General features: G+C 34.7%; 1 protein-coding gene across 13 annotated transcripts in view; it reads left to right on the forward strand.

Moving 5' to 3' along the window:
* The first annotated feature begins 3,971 nt into the window (after positions 1–3,971).
* LOC110383850 (myocyte-specific enhancer factor 2) overlaps positions 3,972–21,348 on the forward strand; it is a 57,800-nt gene continuing 40,423 nt past the window's right edge. For 9 of the 13 annotated variants that reach the window (XM_021344787.3, XM_021344789.3, XM_021344782.3 and 6 more), the window contains exon 1: positions 3,973–4,223. The gene's annotated coding sequence lies outside the window, so the exon portion shown is untranslated. Of the gene's footprint in view, positions 4,224–21,348 lie in introns of all 13 variants that reach the window. The other 4 variants (XM_021344779.3, XM_021344781.3, XM_021344783.3 and 1 more) reach the window with 1 other exon arrangement.

The raw sequence follows: 21,348 nt of genomic DNA on the forward strand, positions 1-21,348 counted from the left end.
CTGCTTACAAGTACATATAATCATGACCGATGGTAAGGATGTTTTATTCGATTATAAATGAATGGCACCCTGTAAATTGAGACGCCGCTTATGTATTTATTTTATGAACTTACTTCCTTTGAGGTCTTTCTTAGGGGTATTGGATTGCCCGAGTAACTGGGTTGAGGAGGTCAAATAGGTAGTCATCATCATCATCATCTCAGCCATAGGATGTCGACTGCTGAACATAGGCCTCCCCCTTAGATCTCCACAGATACATGTTGGTAGGTAGTCGCTCCTTTTAAAACACTGGTAGTCAGCTGTATCCGGTTAGACTGGTGCCGACCCCAACATAGTATGGGAAAGCCTGGGCAAATAATGATTATTAACTAGCTTCGAAGTTTCAGCCGTGATCCGAGGGAACTCTTACTGTACACAGATGAAAAGCCTTCAAAATCCATTCAGTGGCTTTTACTTGAAAGAAGAACAATGTCAAAGGATAGTTCTAATGCCCTCATTTCACTAACATTGTGAATCAAAACAACATGACAACAAAGTTAGTCATTAGTTCATGAAACAAAGATACTATTGTGTAGGACTATCGTTCAAACTCATAATTTTAGTTATTAGTTAATTTCACACTTCCTTCGAACACGTGGACTTTTCCCATCGATTATTTTAATTCATGTTTCTTCGTTGTATGTTCTAAGTTATGTATGTATTGTGTACTTATAATGTGTATTTTCCTTTGTTTGTTTGTTTATTGTGTAATATAAATTAAGCCTGTGTGTGTGGGAGTTTATTTGTGGCTGTAATTAAACTTGGTTCCTGCCTTATTTTATATTTAGCGTTAATATATTGTGAATTATAAAGATATGTGAAGGGAATTTGTGAGATCGACCTGCACTTTTGACTCCTAAACCTAAACTTATCTTAGGAAACCTCTGAATCTAAAATATAGTCAAGATATAAAAACTATGCCTCATATCTGACATACTTAAAATAAAGTCTATTATTAGAATTTTAATATTTTTCATAGACGCCTAAAATTTTGAGCCGTCTCGTTTATTTTTACGAAATGTAAATTGGTTTACCTAACAAGATGAAAGGGATTTTTTACCAATTACTACTGTCTACAGACTTGATTAGTTCCTACTTATAATGTTTAAAGAGAATAACTTCATAAAATGGTAAAGGTAGGCAGTGTTAAGGGTACGACTTATGCCAGGTTTTAGTAACAGCGTTTTGCAAAAAAATATATTGAAGATGAAGACCAAGATATCTCTCAAAAAATATTATCAACGCAGAATTCTAAAAACTTATCAACGCAGGACATATACATTTCACTAACACTTTTTCTACTTAAATCTCCGATACAATTTCCTGTAATATAATTACGGGTTGCCATTTCAAAAGCAATCTTATCATGCACTTAGTAGAACTCAATTTGAAATTTCGCCAAAATATGTGCGCTGTGTAAAGATGTATCACACCGTGATGGAGAAAACCGAACTCTATGTTTGAAGTTATAAGGTTGGTTTTCAATTGTGGTGGTGGTGGTTGTTACGAACCAACGTGGGTGTTTAATGGCTGAGGAGTGAGGTTTGGAGACAGCTGTCGCTCCCCGGGGCACGCTAAGGGTTTTGTTTACAGCACAGTCTAATGACAAAGATCTCTGCGGTACCTACTGAATTGCTTTAGCTTCAATATTTACGGACAACCGAATTTATGATGTACAGTCTTATGTACGAGAATTTTCGTTTCTTTTTAAGATTTTTTGGTAAGTCTTTTCCTAAGGGATGAATGTGAAGGGAATTCGACTATCGGGTTCAATGACAGGTCTTTGTGATGTGAATGTGGTATCGATTGATACATTTCTTTGTACAATATTAAGTTATACCATGGCAACAAGTGAATTTACCTGATTATTTTTCCGACCCAAATATCGACCAATAGAATTGCACCATTCGACGTCACGTGGTACAACCTACATGGTATTATACTGATAATTTTTTTTGAATATTTTCTCTGGTCGTTGCTACGTCAAACTGACAGGTTGTGGCCGACATTTGGGACGGAAAAATAATCTCCCGAATACCACACGAGCTTCATAATTATCTGGCATTTCCCTCAAGGTTCCCTGCAAACAAATAAAGTCGTCAAGTTTTCAGGAAAAATCACTCGCTTCGCGCTCGTGATTTTTTAACCTGAAAAACTTGACTCCTTCATTTGTTTGCAACGAACCTATCGGGAAATACCCGATAATTTTGAAGCTCTTGTGGTATTATAAGTGATTATACATAGGTAAGTATTTTATGTCTGCTTTCGCTATTTACAAAGAGCCATTGAATATGGCACCATATATTGCAACTATAATCTTAGCTGTTCTACCAAATACACAGTTAAAGAAAACATATCTAGAGATATTACGCATTTTATTGAAATTATCATTTTTAACGAACTAACATCTTCACGGTATCGAAATACGCGAGATTCCAAAACCAATGAAAAAATAATTGTAAATAGTTGAAACATTATTTCAATAATCTATTTTATTTTATGTAAAAAGTCACCATTATATAATGACGCATTTGTCAATACTTTGTGTTGTCCATGACCCCTACTCCTGTCAGTTTAAGCCAAGGCCCCTTATCAATTGAAAACGAACAAATCGTTTGATCTACTATTTTTTATATAATACGTTACATTACTTAGAAACACATTCTAGAAGGTATACGTTTATATTCAAATAGTTTTTGATGAAAAGGTTTCCGCGGTAAGTCAACCCTAATCAGAAATGCGTGAGAGCATAAATATTTCGAAATTCTTTGAAGAGATTTTTACTCAACTATGTTGAAATGTTTTGAGAAAATACGGTAGTGGTGAGGGCTTATGGTAAGACTGATTGTCACTTTATATTAGAAATATCGTGGTATCTGGAATCTGCGTTTATGTGATAAAAAAACCGAAAAGTTCAAAAGAGTCGGTAGAGAATAATAAAAAACAAATTATATAGCTATTTTGCAGTCGTTTTTCTTTTGTTTACAGTTTAGTTATAATTAAACATGGAGAAAGTGAAGTGTCTCATGAATTCATAAGTTTTCATTTGTATAAATAGTGTTTATTTTTTACAAATTCTTATTTTTGTCACCTTTACTCTATTGTTTTCCGAAAAATCAACGCATTAATTACTGTAAAAAAATTGTGGAGTGGTCAAACCTTAATAACTTATTCATAATCTACATCACAAATGAAAATGATCCCTGCCCACACAGGCCGAAACTTCAAAACTCGTCACATAAAATAAACAGTTCTAAGCAAACCAAGTCTCTAATCTAAATAATTATTTTCAACCAACTTGAACCCCATTCAAAAATTTGTACTGAACCAAATTTCCATTCAAACATTTAAGCAGACTTGTATTTACTAAGTTCAGTTTCTTGTTCAACAAATTGTTTGTTAGTTTAGCAAATATAAATATTTCGCTTGTTAACAGATAGGAAAGTTTCATTTGTCTGACTTAACTTGGCGAATTGCGATCTAAACAAAATCAGAGGCGAAGTAAACATGACTTTGGGGAAGAATTTAATATTAATTAGTAGGGAATAACATGTAGTCGGCTTTAGTTTTAATTATGTGTTATATATTGTTCTGTGATGTAAAAAAATCTAAGGCATTTAGTCAATATTTAATCCAATTTGAATAATCGTTTCAGGTCTCAAGCCTTTATAAACGGAAAAGTTGTGACTATAAATAATAATTATTATTCAGATCAGTCGAGGATACTAAATAAATTACAATAATACATAATTCATGGTGCCGTGACTTCTTTCCGTGCTGGCCGCCCGCAAAAGCACACGCCCTAGCTGAAGAAAGCTCTGTAGGGCGGGCGACTTCCTCGACCGCGCTGCCTCTACCGGCAGGTAGCGGGAACTAGGAGCCGCGCGCCGATTGGTCATTTGGCGTGACGTCACCCCGTTTCCAACCAATGGGGGGGAGCGCGCTCTTGCTCGGCCGCAGTCCTCATCGCCGCGCCTTCGTATGAGCCGTGTGTCGCTGCCGGCCTCCCCCCGCACCCCGCGACGAGCCGTCTCACCCGCATTCTAGTTGTGGGTGTCGCGCCGTGCAGTCCTCGCGTGTGCCGCTCAACTTAGTGCGCCGTTTGTGAGTGCTTTATATCCCGCACGAGTGTCAGTGTGACGGAGGATCCCGTGCCACCCCGCGGAGGATGTTAACAGCGCACGGTGAGTGATGTCGCGAGTCGACGGACGCTTATCTGGCTGCGGCGCCACGTGAACGCGCTCTATTTATAAAATGTAAACACGCAGCTAATTTGATTTGAGACTATATTGCGGTATTGCTACTAAAAGCGAGAGTACGCGTCCGGACCGTGGTCCACTAGCGTTCGCAAATTAACAATAAAGACTCGGCGCGCGACGGTCGAGATTGCCGAGTTCCTGTAAGACGGACGTACCAGTGACGTGTTGAAGTCGATGCTTTTTAAAATTGAGAGTCTAGACCCCGACGCTGGTATTGAAAAGTGGATATTCGTGAGTTAACCTTGGATTGGTTCAGGGCTGGCGATAGCACGATAACGTGACCTTGGAGCGCAGTCTCGTGAACGCCGGCCGGCGCTGGAAGCGCGGCGAGCTCACGGAAAATGTCCAGACAAACAACGATAATGGTGTCGCAAACACAATGATAATTCTGTTAATGTGAGAGATTCGTGCAGGAAACACAATATCTTTAATATACACTGCCAACTGAAACATTCTGAACGAATTTAAATAAATAACATTTGTATGTAATATGCAAATTGAACGAGCAATACGACAAATTATCAAATGACATTGATTGCCGTCATCGAGACTGATAAAGCAAAGGAGATCAAGCTAGTAATTTGGATGCGTTTCAATTAACTACGTGCAATACAAGTGACTAATGAAACGGTCCAATGATTAATTTAAATGAACATGAATCTGCTTAAATTCAATGGAAGCACACAAGAAATTGTCGTAAAGTATTTAATTATCTGTCTCAACAAACAACAAGCTACAAGTGTTCCCTTTTCTAAATGGCTGTAATTTCTACAACACGGTTTTCCCTTATAGCTGTTGCAATTTTTTTATAATGGCAGTCGAGTCAAGTCTGTCCGGTTGAGATACCTCGATACGGTCAGGTTCGAGGCGTTGGTCCCACGCCTCGTTCCACATACTCAATTCTTTCGATTTGCAATCGTATGGTCAGTGGGCCTGACACCGATCTAGTGATTTACGTCCCCACTAAGAAGATGAAGTTCAACAAGCAGATTATCAACTTTTATTATTGTTTGAGGGCTCTTAGTGGCTAATTCCAATTAATATGATGGTATATTTGCATGAAATATTTAAAACAAAACTTGTTCAAATGTTTACCTCGTCGTGTTCCTACACGAAGGTCAAAACACGTTTATCCGAAAAACTGGAAGCAAAAACGAAACTTAACAAAAATTAAGAAGATTTGGGATTCTCATTCGCACTTACGCACATTCGAATGTTGAAAGAGCAGTTGCCATATGTACGGTGTGCTCGTGTTCTTTCTAGCGTATAATAACTGCGTACATGTGCGAGTAGGATGAAGATAATTCGCATCGAGTGAGCGAACCGGCCATGCGAGATGCTCAGCCGTATCATAAATATTAATCAGGCGCTGGTGTCAACAGCCACCGCGTAACGTGACACCGCCGCGATCCGCTGCTAGCCTGGTACTTGAAGTAGTGCCCAGACGCCGTACTCCAGACAAACACGACAATTGAACGTAGGACTTGACACAAGGCTACACATCAAATAAAAACAATCACTATAAAAATTAAATGATATGGAATTTTGAGCGGAATTCCTGCGCAAGAGTAACTTTGCTTGATTCTAATGCTACATGAGACAGTAGAGACCAAATATTTGTTGACTCTTACTATAGCTCTTTTTGTTGCAAGCAAACTTGTGGACTAGTGATAATGTTATCGTTTGGACATCCGTTTGTGCTTACGCATTCAGCCATGACCTGCCCTACAACTTCAGACTCCAGCCGACTGGTGAATGCACTACAATTTTATGTTAATTTCCTCCAACAGCTTTAACAGTAGGTAGTTACCATAACGAGCAGGTCCATTATCTTAAAATTTCTATTGAGTTTGCTTAAATGATTGATATTGTTTATAATTAATACTAATTGGAGTCAATACTATTATCTCGAACTTTACGGAGAGTATCCTTTTGCTATCTTCTAGTAGACACTTTTGTTTGTCTATTTGAGGAAATATTTTCTTAACAATTTACGTTATTATAGTTTTAAATGTTTGATCAGCATATTATTTTGCTTTTTTAAATCAGGTCTTCTGAAATAAAATCAATGTTACAATGTATCGGAAGTCTCGGCTGTCGTCGTCGGTTCTTCGCACCATCGACCTTCATGTTTGACATTTTACATAAATCCACAAACAGGTTTACTCTTATGTACGCAGATATAAAAACGTGTATTAGACACTTTATAATTGGTGTATTTTGTGATATGAACAATAGTCGCAGCGGGGGTCCTTAATTATCTTTTTAGTTTGAAATAAAAATGAAATAATTTAAGAAAGAAGTCTGCAGTCTGTCACGGATTTCATCTCTCTCTGCTTCAGTTGTAAACGTTAGCGATAATATTTAATGCATTTGATCAGTAAACATGTTTTACGTTCATGGACAAATGATTAAAATAATATGAGCAACATTACGGTATTATATACCTATCACTTGTTCTGCATGTTGATTATGATGACGACAGCATTACACCAAGTACCAACATTCAAATAATGGGCGACCATGTCGAGTTATGTCCAGAAAGCGGACCTGTATAAGTAGATGTGTGCTTAAAATGTAATTAAAAACAAGTTACCACAACGACAGCTCGGCTTAGGGATAATAAAGATTTAATTGCACAGGTGCTGAATAGAATAAAATGAGTGAAATTATTCAAAATAAAAGAGAAAAAGACCCTTCCAGTGGTCGAGAGATTGCAAGCTAGATTATCTTCGCAGACATTTCACACGAATGAAGACTTTATCGGGGGACGGATTACAAAAGTTTAAGCGGTTATCAAATCTTTGAGAGAATTAAAAGTGTCGTCTTCTTACTTTTCCACTATTGTCTCAAGAAATGGAAGGGCAATCTCAGCTGACAACGAAAACTCAGTTGTTTGAAAAGATTAATTATGGTAACAAGTTAAAATATAAAAAGTTGTCTTAAAGAGGCTAAATTCTAAAGAATGTTTATCAAATGAAAGAATGAGAACTAAGGAGATACAAGCAAACGAGTGGAACTACTCCGACGCAAGATCAAGACACGCCGGTCGGTTTTTGCTCGACAACGATGCGTGTGAGCACATCTGCGAAGTTTTTGCTTCTGTATGTGTGTGTACGAACACGTTTTTTGCTATGTGAGGGTATGCGCCAGCGGTCTGCTTGTGGGTTCTTGGCGTGCGTGTTCAACTGTCTTTTTTGTTTTTTCTTCATTAATATTGTTCATTTTATTACCGAACTCTATTACTGAGTAAATAAGAAAATATTTCTTTTATCCTTTGTTTTCAACATTATAAATATCATTAGTGTTAACAACGGCTTTATCTATTCATATTATGTTCATGACGCTATCAACTAGTGCAGTGAAAAGAACCTGTGTTCTGAAACCATACCTGCATATAGGTAGATGAAGATAATTGTTATATGAATGTCACCTTACATAAAAGATAATTTAGAGTGACGTGAAACCCATGTGTTAAGCCAATTAAATATGTAAAGTAGCATATGTGTGGTGGAGTTAACATGACATTCAATGTAATAGTTAATCAAAAGGATCAATGAAACGTTAAGGCTCTAATAAAACGATAATATGAGACCAGACTAGGAAAAAGCATTTAGTATTCGCTCGACGAGGAAATACTGCCGTGTGATGTTACTCTACTTATGACTTTATTTATATAGATGGACGGTTCACTTTCGTTTGGTGAATTCAAATTGACATATAACGTTTATTGATTGTGACACTCGTAATAAGAGTCACGAGCTATTGCGTAATGCGAACAATCTCGTCCACTTCATGTAGAATACTTAAGCGGATTTTTTCTTACTATTTGTTTTAGTATCGTGGATACTCTATTGAGTATTTTAGTTCCAACGTAAGGTTATTAATACAAATAGTATTATTGCATTATCCTTATTGTAAAGCTAAAATTAGATGTTGTTATTCTTGACTTTGAAATAACTTCATTGAGTGCAATGCCTCTAGATGAGATAAACGATTGACTAATAAAAAATATAGTTAATACCTAATCGGACTCACGTTTTTCATCATCATCGCTATTATCCAAGGACTGTTTGATGTCAGTTGAAATATTCCAATTTGATGTTATTACTCTGCTTGGTATAACATTAAACGTTACAATTTCAGGTTCCCGATCCTCATTAAGTATTATTTCCTACAAAGGATGAAGTGGGCGTTCATTCGGTGTACCCTAAAGGTTCTCAGATTTCAATTAGTTGGACGAAACTTGGAGAAAATTCTATGTAGCAGATATTAATCAAACAATATTTTGAATTGAAACGTTCAATTAAAATGTGCTTGTCGTATCAAATTAGTTATTACCTGCATGTAGAAAACCACACTTAATAAAAAATAATTATTTAGTTTTATTTTTAAGTTATAAATAGTCCTTCATGTCTTTATTTTTTGCTATGTTTACTACAAAGTCATAACAATATACCTTCGTGTTAAATAAAATTATATGCGGATTTTCCGTTGACCAGGTCATTTACTTATCAACAAAAAAACTCAGAACAAACCCATCAATAAGTCTTTTCACATCATAACCCTCCCTTAGAGTATCTTTTTCAAGCCTTTTTTTCTATTTCGTAAAAAAGTCTTGTCATCGCTGATGTACGAGTATATTATGATGTAGTTGGAAACTTAAAATCTTCCACATACAGCGTCACCCTAGAGCATTCTTTGACAGATGCGAGGCGAGTGATGGATGTGCTCTTATCAAGTCTGATAACCTTCCGACGTCTCCCCCCACTACGGAGATGCGATGTTTTAGCGAAAGTGCGCCTATAAATATCAGAGAAATAAATAACTATAGATCTTCTGACTATATGAAAATATAGTCACATATATCTAAAATTGAACATATTCTATAAACATGATCATTTTGGCAACGAAAAGCTAGTATACATTGTTTTAACAATTGTGAATAAACTAACCGAACCAAATGAAGCAATAAATGGAATTTAAGCAGTGTTTTGGATAACTGCTTATTCGAATTGTACTGAGTCACGTGAAACTAAAACCTAGTTGGTAAAAGACCAAAGTACAAGCTGTATAAAATGCAGCGGCAACTTGTAATGAACTCATTACAATAAATGTAATTAATAGAGACACGAATTTATTTATTGAAATAAAATAACTTGGATAAATGAAGTAGTGATACATTTATTGTGATTATTGATGTGAAAGAAATAAAAGGGCTAGAAAGAGAAATAATCTCTACAGACTTGACAGTAAGAAGGCTAATCAATCTTGTACTTCTAAAAAATTAATCTGTCAAAGAGATGAAAATTAAACACACTACCGTAGAGAGAATAATAATGATAGTGATTCATTACCACAACAATTTTATTTCCCAAATCTTTTACATTCCTATCTTCAGTGTCAATCTCAAAAACAACAACATTTACATAACAATTGTCGAGCTACTAACTAGCTACTGGCTTCACGGAAGAGTTTGCACAAATAGGTAAATTTACGCTAGTTGTATCATGATCTACTGCAGACAAAGGTCAAACGTTTAGATAACCTCGTGACTTTTCGTATGTTTTGTTTTTTTTTCTGTGTTGACGAGAAGATTCTCTTGTGTGATTGTAGCTGCTTCTTGCATTGTAAGTTTTTGCTCTACCATTATAAATTTTGTGAGTACTTCCCCTAAAAAATACTTCTGTATTGATTTCACCTCACAACACTTCATCAGGTCTATGGCGATGGCATGATAAACTGGACTATTACCCAAAGGAATGGCTTCTGATGGGTTAAGGTAGAGACAAATAATACATAGGAGGTCTCCATAATCTCTCAGGAATATACTATACAATGTTAATTTAATTGTAATTTCTGTTCCCTCTTATTTTATCATCAAAATATATCGCATGTCTGGACAATGAAACATTTTGTTTTGACTTGCTTTCTTCAATGACGTTTATCTCCGCAAGTACTTGCTCCAATTCGCTTCGGTAATCACTATCAATGAACAATCGTATACTGGAAAAGGGACTTTCGAATGACCTCGCTCTGACCTTATCACAGCCCATAATTATACAAAAAAGCGCTCGTTTTAAGTGAGAGGATATTTGTTGTTTGTCATTTTTAATGAGCACCCTCAATATATCAAAATTAATCTGACGTTTTATAGTATACGGATATTTTTTTTATTTCTGAAGTAAACCTTTTTTTTCGGGTATCGGTTGATGCACTTTTTCTATTGAATAAAGGTTCCATCTTGTCGACTTCAGTCTGTTTTTGATAAAACATATCTGTAATTACTTAAAAAAGAACGTTGCTGCCTTTCCAGAGCTAATTTGTATTACAATTAAATGAACAGTTGCATAAAATTTTAGTCATACACTAAACATTTTATTCACAAGAACATGCTAATCACACCTAAAATGCAGGAAAATACTTGATCATTTTACTGTTGTATTGTCTGCAAAAAATCCAAAGAGTGATCAAGTTAAACAATAATTTAAGCGTACTTCAATTGTAGACATAACAAACCAAAAAGCAGACAACGCGACTGAATTCGAAGGCACGTCAAATTAGTTCACCATTTAGCGTTAACAAAACAATTTTATTCGCGAAACACGTTTGTTCGCAAACTGCGACAGTATCTTTGTGTTCCGTTTTCATTAGAGAACTTGTCGCGTGTTATCGCACGCCGTGGCTAATGGCTTCATATCAAATATTGACTGTTTTGCTATCGTGTTACGTCATCCATCCAGTAGTTTATGCCACTTGAGTATTAGCGTCTGTCGATTTGAATAAATCATAAGTGCCAATACTAAAAGGCCGCTAGCTTTGAAGTTCGTTAGATCAGTGCAGCGCTGCTGTTCAAGAATTGTGTTTGTCTATGCTAGACTTGATTGCGAATGTTTCGCATTCATTGATGGAACCTTCTTTGAAGGTACTGTGTAGCTGGTAATTGATATGGATACAATGCGCTTTAATAATGAACAAAGAAGAGAAAGCCCAGGAACATGTCAAGCGCAGACAAATAAATTTTCACACAACTCCTTCAGTCTTTGCAAATTATCTAGACATTCTAGTCCATTCCATTCTCGTATTTGTTTAGATAATCTTATCGCTACAATTCTTTATTTACTTCATGCAAGACGATAAATTAATCTGCCTTGTAGATACCTACTTTGTCAAGAAGTTTTGATTTTTGAGAGCCTTACACATTTTTGTTATTTTTTTTTTCAAAATGTCGATCCAAAAACTAGTTAGTTAAGTTTTCGTGCACCGTTTTCTGGTTTTTAATTCAAATACGTATTAGCATTGTAAAGCAGGTTTTGCACCAACAAGTTAGGAGCTGTCGAACACAGCCGTGTCCGAGTCGCAATAGTGTTTGCCTTAACCTTATCTTACTCGCAGTCTTCAAAACGTATTTGTTTGATTACTAAATTATTATTAATATCTGCTTCTAATATAGACTGTATATAATTAGGTGTGGCAATATTTATAGTCATTCTGATAACATTCTTATCATTCATGAGATTTTCTTTACTTTATTTTTGCTCTTTAATTAGGATCATATAATATTTTAATACCATTGGGATAACAGTTGTCACATTTTTACGATTTACTAGTCCTCGACCACCGTCAGTGAACTTATTTGCATAAAATTGAAATTACTTTTGTTTTTGAAGTGCAATAAATTATATTAGGATGCATTGAATAACTGATCAATACCGCTGACGTCAAAAAAACTATTTGATGACGTCAAGCATCAATTACCTTCGATTAATGTACTGCCTCTAATTATCTATTTTAAAAAGTATAATTATTTTATAAATTCAAATCAAAAACCTAAGGAATCGTTGAACTATTAGGAATCTATTTTTCCTTACATTTTGAGTAGCGCTACCTCAAATGATGTCGACGTGACCAATTTAATTATTCACAATTACAAACAACAATCTACACGTCTCATCTTCAAAATTCGATCCACTACGGAAGGCGAAACCAGTTTTATTTTTCCTAAAAATTCCACCATTAGAACCTTGAGATGTATTTAATTATGTAATATCGACATAACTAATGTCATATAGTAACGAATGATGTGTTAAAGTGATAAATTTTCCTAAGGTCATGCAAATATTGATATGGAGCGATAAGGCGACCCTGCATTGTCTTGCAGGCTGCTTCTATCTTCCGTAGTCTTCTAAGATGTTTACCGAACTAGAAATAGTCTTGTTGAATCGGAAGAAGGTGTTTGTAAACTTTCAATGCTAGGTCACTGCAAAAATAACAGAGATGATGATCCCAAATACATCAAAATCAATGGAAATAGTACAAAACATTGTAGAACAGAAACAGTAGAAACTGGAACTTCCAAAGAAAATCATGGTTCGAAACTTACAAATGAACGCAATCAAAACAAAGACAACAATACTAAATGAGATTGCGATTATAAAGAGCACTCATCGCAGAATTGTGAAGTGTTTTCCAAGCAAACAAGTTTAGTTTTCAAGCCATGTGTTTTCAAATACAATCAGAATACACACAAACTACTTAGAAACTACACGTGTCTAACATTAATCATATTTAAAAGCATTTCGTCCCATAAACAAAGCAAAAAAAATTGTAAAAAAAATACAGAACGGTTAACAAAGCTGTATATTATTCTCATCTTATTTACGCTCAAAAAATGTTTATGTAAGTACACGAGGCTATCATTATGCAGTATTAGGAATTCAGTTAAATACTTACATATTTGTTTAACATTATACTTCAAATCGATCAAACACGTGAAGGGATGAGTCTCTTACATCACACCTTTCAGCAAACATTTCATCATCATTCAATCTTGCAAAAGGTGCGACATCGGTTGTTCTATCATGTACCATGTTTAATTTGTTTTCTTCATGGTTCTTAACAATAATTATGTCAAGCAAGTTTTTGGGAATTGTAAATTCTGCAAGGCAATCAGCTATCCCTTTTGCTTGCCCATTTAAAGCAAATACTCTGGCACCATTGGCCATGATGGCTGACTTGATTATTTTGTTTATTGATCAAAGAGAAAGGCAAAATATCTAAAGAATTTTGAGACAGTTTGAGACCAGACAGTTAAAGATCAAGGCGATCTATCCAATCCCTTGTACCTCAATAATTTTAGTTCTTACAGAATTCCAGTAACACAAAGTGAAATTAAGTTATTGATAGAAGAAGATGCGACAGAGAATCAGTCATGCTAAGAATAGATTTTATTTACTATGTAAATACATACAATACATTATCTAGAGATCTGATATTTAAAGATACTATAGTGGTCATAAAAATGAGAACATAAATACCAGATCCAACTTCAAAGCCAGACGTGATGATGAAAACTTGAAGCAAAAATATCCACAGACTAAAAAATTTCAAACGGAAAAAGACCTTTTTGTTTTTCACGCCTATCTCGAACGTTCAAAAACCGTGCGACTTTAAGTATACATCATTAAAATTGGAAGCAAAGAGAAGGTTTTTGCCGTGGAAACTCAAAATCCGCCCAGCCTACACTTACGTGGGCGTCGGGCTCCGAATGAATGAACGCTTCGGCTGTTTTCGGAAACGTTCGACCATCTCCGGCGCCCAAGGTCACAGGCGAAGGGAGGCCGACCCATTTCCAAGGGGATCGATGGGAGCGAGAATCACCACCCCAAAATTTGGGTTGTTAGGGCTTTCGGCGTTTTCAATGTCAAGTGATTCATGTCGGCCGTGGTTATGAATTTCACGTGTATATTACCATATGCCGTGACATCTAACTGTTAGGTCCCAATGACTAAAGCTTTGATTTGCACCCACGAATTCAGTCGTGCTTCTGAGTGCTCGGAGGCTTTATTCGAAATACGTCTCGAACAAACTTTGTTTTTGTTTTGTCTTTTACTGTTGATGTAACAGTATCCCTATGGAGCCTTTAGGTGATAGTTTACTAAGTAACAACAATGTTTTTCTAATTGAATTTTCTTTTTGTGTTACGTGGGTCGATGTTTTTTTCATAGTTGCAATTTCTAGTATTGATATCATGTAATTCACTAGATAATTCCGTTTTATGACATTTTAGCTAGCACATGAAGCGGATAGAATTTAATAGCAATAAAGTTTATAATATGATACCTATTTGCTTACAAAGTTTAATGTTGATTTTACAGCAGTATAAACGAGTCATATTACAATTGAATTATTGAATAATATAGAGTTACTAAAACATTGTTTTTCTATGTTAATTGTACGTTTTCTACTTTATTATACGACCTACTTTTAGTCTTTTGTCTGGTGCCTGATTTATTTGATCTGTGCCGTTTTCTGCATTTCTTCACAGAGCTGTAAGATAGACGTAAGAAATTGCTATCTAATATAAATTCCAATCTCTTTAACACACATAGTCGAGACAATTATCATTTTCTAAACAATAACTCTAAGTTACAACAAAAAATATGTATTTTTTTAAAGTGAAAACGGTTGTGCTCACTCCCACGCACCCCGCGTTTAAGCAAAATTACAAAGGCAATTACACAATAACTGTACGCGGCCGTTTATTAAAAAGTCTTTATGTACTTTGAATCTAAAATAAGTAATTATTAAGTACATTCTTTTAATTTTTCTACAACTTATTCCTCATATTTATATGACCATTTCTCCTACTCACGGACGTAGGTATAAGTTTCTAAATGGACGTGGAAACCGTTCGTCAAAACTGAAATAATTCATATCATTATTATCAATACACCAAGTTAGCTTCCATAATCTCGTGTTATCAATCTTTCAATTACCTATCAATAATCATAATTTATCGACGATTATTTACTATCAGTTTTAAAGATACTTAATTGATATTTCTGCGTAAATCGTACTAAGTTTGCCGTAATGACAAAACTTTGGGTGAACTAATGTTCTCATTTTGTACTCTAGACGCATTCAATTAGAGTTGCGTTTTCTTTAAGTGTAATTATTTTTCCTGCTAGCAAAATTTTTGATAAGAAATATAATTCTCATATCAGAAAGACCGTTAAAGGGATAATAGGATAATAACCTGCAAAAACCTCAAAATAATAAAACTGTTCGCTGACCACCAACGACGCTTGCAGATCAAAATAATATTTTTACTAAAACGAGAGTTTATTTTCTATCTAGCGTTTATATCTCAAGTTCAACAGATAGGAACGGCGATACTGTGAATATACTTTAAAATGACATAAAACTGCGTACGTATATTTGCAGTAATGCCCCTATGAAACTTGATCTTCGCAGTAACCACCTTGAAAAAGCTGGTCTTCGAGAATGTCATTACGTGCAGTATTAGAAAGTAAATTACTATATGACTGTGTAATAAACTTCTGCTTTTAATGCACTAACAAACACAAAACAACACAACACGAGGCAGAAGTTACATCGACGTATAATAATTCAAATGCAAGATCACTTTTGTCACGATATTAAGGTAGCCATAAGTCCGGATTTTTCCGGAAAAATCTGGATATAAGAAGGTCTTTGTTCTGAATGCGGGGGCCATCTTACTATACTATATTTTACAATCAAATGAAGAGAAATTAAATTAATTAAATATTTTTTTTTTAATATCAAAGTCAGGAATGGCTGGTTAACCTAGAATTTCATTTCAAAGAAATAAAGCTCATAAATAGGATTCATGTCACTTTTATCTCAACGCAGGTCGATTGGTCGGCCAGTTGATTGTCGTGATAACCAAACACTTCCTACTTCTGCGCTTGAGTTGCGAAATCGCTCCGTGCATTGTCTATTCACTTCCTTGCGGCCTTGAGTGACGCTCTATATCGAATATCGAGAACTGTAAAATTAATCGATATTAACTGTAAAGTGTATCGAGAAATCGAAAGGGTAACTGAAAATAAAGGCATCATCAAAATTACTCTGCTGCACAGAAGTTGGCTACATATTAACTTCACAGCAGTTTGAATGTGTGAACAAAAAGTGTGAACAAAAATCTCGCGCAACGCATCAGCAAGGCAAAGTTATGTGACAAGAACTATGCCAGCCACGATAACATTATCCAATCTTGAACTAGTTGTAATAAATTGTTTATTCAGCAGTTTATTAGAAGTACTATTGTTAAAAGCAGTTGTTTTTATTATGACAGCTGAACTGAAAGACTGACAGACCTTTTTGTTAGTAGTGTTTTTACTATCTATTGAAATAATAGTGCACTATTATAATGAAGATAGTGCTATAGATGTAAGACTTGTTACAAATTGACTTCGCACGTAATATTCAATGCCACAAAGGCTGGAAAGATCTTCGAATCTTAATGAATATGCTTAAGTGATATAGTCATTAAGACAGTTATGTCTAGCTTCATTAAGTAGAAATAAAAATGAATAGGTACATTCAATGAATATAAATGACTTAAATTAGGGAAGAAGCTTGAGGAGATAAAAATAAAGTCGACAGAATGTGATAAATATTTATTAATTATTTTATTAGATTTGAAAAGGCCAAAGTCTATATGTCATTTCCAAATGATTTTTAAGAAAAAAATAAAAATAAATCCAATCCTTGCACACTTGCACATAATTATCCGAATATAGATTTTAAAAGCCATCTTGTGAGGAATATACCAAGTATTACGCTTTAAATTCTCGAGACATAGCACAAAACAACAAAAAAACGTACAATCTCATACAAATTAATTCAAAATGATGAATAATTAAATCATTTGGACGCTACCAAAGTCCGTCAAGGCCGCATGGCTAAAGAACGAAAAAAAACTATGCTTTTAAATTCTGAAAAACATATTAAATTAAAGAGGGAAAACATAAAAAAATTGAGATAATATTTTAAATTATTTTATTAAAATAAAAAAGGACTGAATATTTATTATTATTTTTATTGAAAAACAGCTCTTTCAAGCCCTTTTGTCGTAACTAACCATGAAAATGGCAAACACTGTTACGGATACTCAAACAAAAAATTACACATACAAATGCAAGGTTACCTAGGTCAGACGTATACTGACGTAACTGTAATAGGTTATCTGGTATCTCAAAGCCTACATTATGAGTTACATATCTTTAGACACTGCAAATTTATGCGTTTTATTTTTCTATACACATAAGGATTTCCTCCCGCGCCAAACCTCATTCGCACACACTGTTCTGCGAAAATAAATCTGAGTTTTCCTTTGTACGTAAGTACTGTCAGCGATAGAAGTAGAAAAAAAATGTCGAACAGAACATCGACATTTTCTATGTAAACAGTTCTTGAATATTTTTTGGACATAACGATAGTCGTTTGTTTTTATGAACAACATAAGTATGTTGAATATTTCTCAAAAGATATCTGTTCTGTCGTGATTTATGTGAGACGTAAAACTTTTGTAGGCGTCTATACTACTATCCGTAGCACTACCGAACAATCGTCTTAGCGTGGGTGGCGCCGTGCAGTGTGAATATTAAGCGATCATGACCACTTAATCCAGCGTCTACACAACACCAGAAGGTCGTAACTCCTCATGATGCATTGGCGCCAACTAGCGGAGATTAATATAATTTTTGTTAATTGAAACGGACTTGGAACATATCTCCTCTAATTGAGCAACCAATTTTGGATTCTGGAGCGTCTAAATATAAACTTTTTCATATGTCACAAGACCCAGAAATTTGGTTGTAACTAGTTGTTCATTGTTCGCAAATTGGGTCGTAAGTATAAAAACCATAGTTACTGAACCCCCTGTATTAGTCAGCTTTCGCAGAACTTAAGAACTTGAGTCACTCTAGTATATTATTCTGACCTATGTTTTTGAAGTTATTATGTGCTATCAAGACCCCTGTTCTGTGGAAATTGAATGCACTCCTTGCATCTTCAGGCTACCGTTTTCATAGTCAATTGTCCAGTTCCGCTTTGATTAGGGCTTACACGTGAACTGCGTCTGCGCATAGCTGGTTCATATCTGCTAATCCTGCTATATTACATGCAATTTTATATACTACTAAGTTTATATAAGAAGTATTTGACATACTTATAGGGGAGGTGTGTTGCGATTTTCCTATAAAATTTACATTTATCAGGTGGAGTGATATTTAGACTCTTATATTGACTTACTCTTTTGACGCAAAAAAAATCACAATAGGTACGAAAACACGCTTTCCTCGTTATGTGTTTGAAATATTTATTAGCAAAGTATTTTTCCTATTCCATTGGAACGATTTACGACGGTACATTATTTACATTGGCATAATGTACTAATATCTCTGTAGTTTTGTCCTTAAAATTCTTGGCTAATTTATGTGGGTAGCTATCATGTCGAGAGATAACATTCTTTCGCATTCCACTGAATTATAATTACAACTCTTTGTTAAAGTTAACATAGATTTTTATACTTCAGAATTTAATTTTACATATTATATTTTGTTTCTCTTTATATGCTTATATGTTCCTAAACTAATCATCAAGTCAGATAGGATAGACCTGTTTCGAACATAATCAACTTCGATTTGAGTGGCACTAAACTAACTTAATCAACGAAATACATCCTCATCTAAAACTTAAATGGACTACCAAATAGGTCCTACTACTTACCTAGAGTAGAATGTTCGATTGAACTTAATAATGAATGTAAAAACTTCCCAATAAGCTGCTTAATGAAGTGAAACAACAATCAAAACTAAATAATAATAAAATTGATATAATTAAGGCTCCTTTTTGCTCAGCATTTAATGCGTATGTTTACAATAGTATACGTGAAGTGACGTATACTGACCCCCACGTTTTTCAACAAGACTGTACTTTTCAACTTGGTTCAAAGCGGTCGATTTGCGGAAACATAATACCTACTTAAGTTTTTTGTGAGTTGATGTCGTAACTTCACGGTCAATGTCGACAAGTCGGCCTTGCGACTCACTCGACCACGACTCACGCTCGATATCGTCCGAATACTGGACATCTAGTTACGTAAGCCAACTATTAATTTGCTAATGTACCCTCGCGCAGTGAATTTAAATCGAGTGCTAATCGAATCGAATCGTGTTAGTTTGCGACGCCCATCGGTGGCAAGTCACCTAAGCAAAACTTAAATCGAGCCATGTATACTAATGTATGTTTATTTTGACGATTTTTATTCACATGTGTAATTCGGAGATAAATAAGCCTTTGTTTCGTGTGTTATAGCGTCTAGCTCTAACGACTGTTTTTGAACAAAAACACTATTGTTATACTTTAAGCTTCATACATACACATAACCACCTAGTTATACTGTAAAATAAGAACATGTCAAATAAAAATTGCAATCGCGTAGAGTACTTTAACATGGCCAGTAGGTACCTATATCATAAAATGTAATATATCAGTATACTGCTCCAAGTGCACTTTCTCCACTACAATGACCTGTCTAATAGTCGACTGATTGGCGATAACCTCAGTTACGACGTTCTATGTCAATCGTGAACAATAAAACCAATAAATTGCACCAAGTCATTGACACTGTTACATTACATGAGTAACATTAGTATTATCAAGTGGAAGCGTCACTACTCGCCTCGGTCGCAGTATTTTTAGCCTAGGCCGCACTAAAAATAGTACAACAGTTATTACTGAATTAATATTTCTAAAAACGGATCGTCTACGCGCGGTGATAACGCGCCCGAGACCGATAGTGCGAGTGACGTTTCGCCGCCATATTGGATTGTTTGTTTTCGTTTCTTGTTGACGGAATTTTTTGTTGTGCCAGTGTTTTTACATTAAAATTACAATAAACTTTTTGCTTCGTGTTTGGTTTTATGAAATGTTTGGTTACAAGATTATGGTTGAGAATAAAATTGTGATGACTGTGGACAACCTTACTTAGGTATTAATAAATTCTCAATTATATTAGTATTTATAGAGCCTTCCGAATAATGACTCTTTTCCGAATAATTTCGATTTTTTGATGGACAGTGCATCGTTGACCTAAAAAGAACCGAATAATTAATAAATTATTCCTGCTTACACGTGCTTACATTCTTGAATGCCTAAATAAACATATTCAAATTATTTTCAGTATAATTAAATACATTACAATTTTGTATATTATTTAAAAATCTGTCCTAAACCTTGTAAGAGTTTGTTGTAACAATCGACTATTATGTATGTATGCGTCTTCAAAACCTTTCTCTTATTTAATTACTTGGTGAAAGGCATGTGTATCAAATTACTTAAGTACCTACCTACAAAATATTGTACCCACGGCAATTAAAACAATCCATATAGCCAGTGTATTTATAGATTCATCAATTATACAGTAAGCTATTTCCATTGATTCTCAAACATGTTTGCCTACTATTAATTTGCTGTCGATAAACTGGAATGAATATTAATAAAGTATTTTCAAACTGATGCTAAAAATAGCAGCAGGTACTAGAAAAGAAGAACCTTAAATAAAACACATTCTTTATTCGAATTTGAATTAAGAACAAGTTATAATCAGCCAGTTACTATGCATTTATTGTTTAGAAAAGAGTCTCTACAAAAAGGTTCATCTACATTGGCAATGCTCTACTTAGTAGATTATTCGGAATTAACGATGTAAGTAAATACTGATATATAAACTGTAAATTACCGAATTATATGTAAACATGACCCGTATGTTTGAGACCATGACATGCTGCATAGTATCTCGATAAGACCGAATTGTTGTTCGAGTAAAATCGATTTCATTACTCATTGTAATCATATTGGTATGGAAATATATAGGATCATTTGGTACTTATTTTCTAGTATTTTACAAAAATAGATTTTCTGAAGGACCCAACTCTTATGTTATGTTAGAATTAACTTCTATTTCTACAAAAAAAAAAAATAAACAAAAATTTAAGTATTTTTAAGAGTAACCAAATAGCAGGTCTTCGGCAAAATTTCCAGTTTGCAACAGAACAATAAAAAAACAAGAACTGAGGTCAAATTCTTAAGTAAACAAACGGACTACCTGCCATTATCAAACATGTTGAAACATAAAATCGTACATAATCTGAGTAAATGCTAAAATATTAACCGGTTAGTGCGAATGCCATGACAGTTTATCCTAAAGTGCCTTGTG

The sequence above is a fragment of the Helicoverpa armigera genome, chromosome 3, assembly GCF_030705265.1.
Source record: "Helicoverpa armigera isolate CAAS_96S chromosome 3, ASM3070526v1, whole genome shotgun sequence".
In the NCBI taxonomy this organism is placed as follows: Eukaryota; Metazoa; Arthropoda; class Insecta; order Lepidoptera; family Noctuidae; genus Helicoverpa; species Helicoverpa armigera.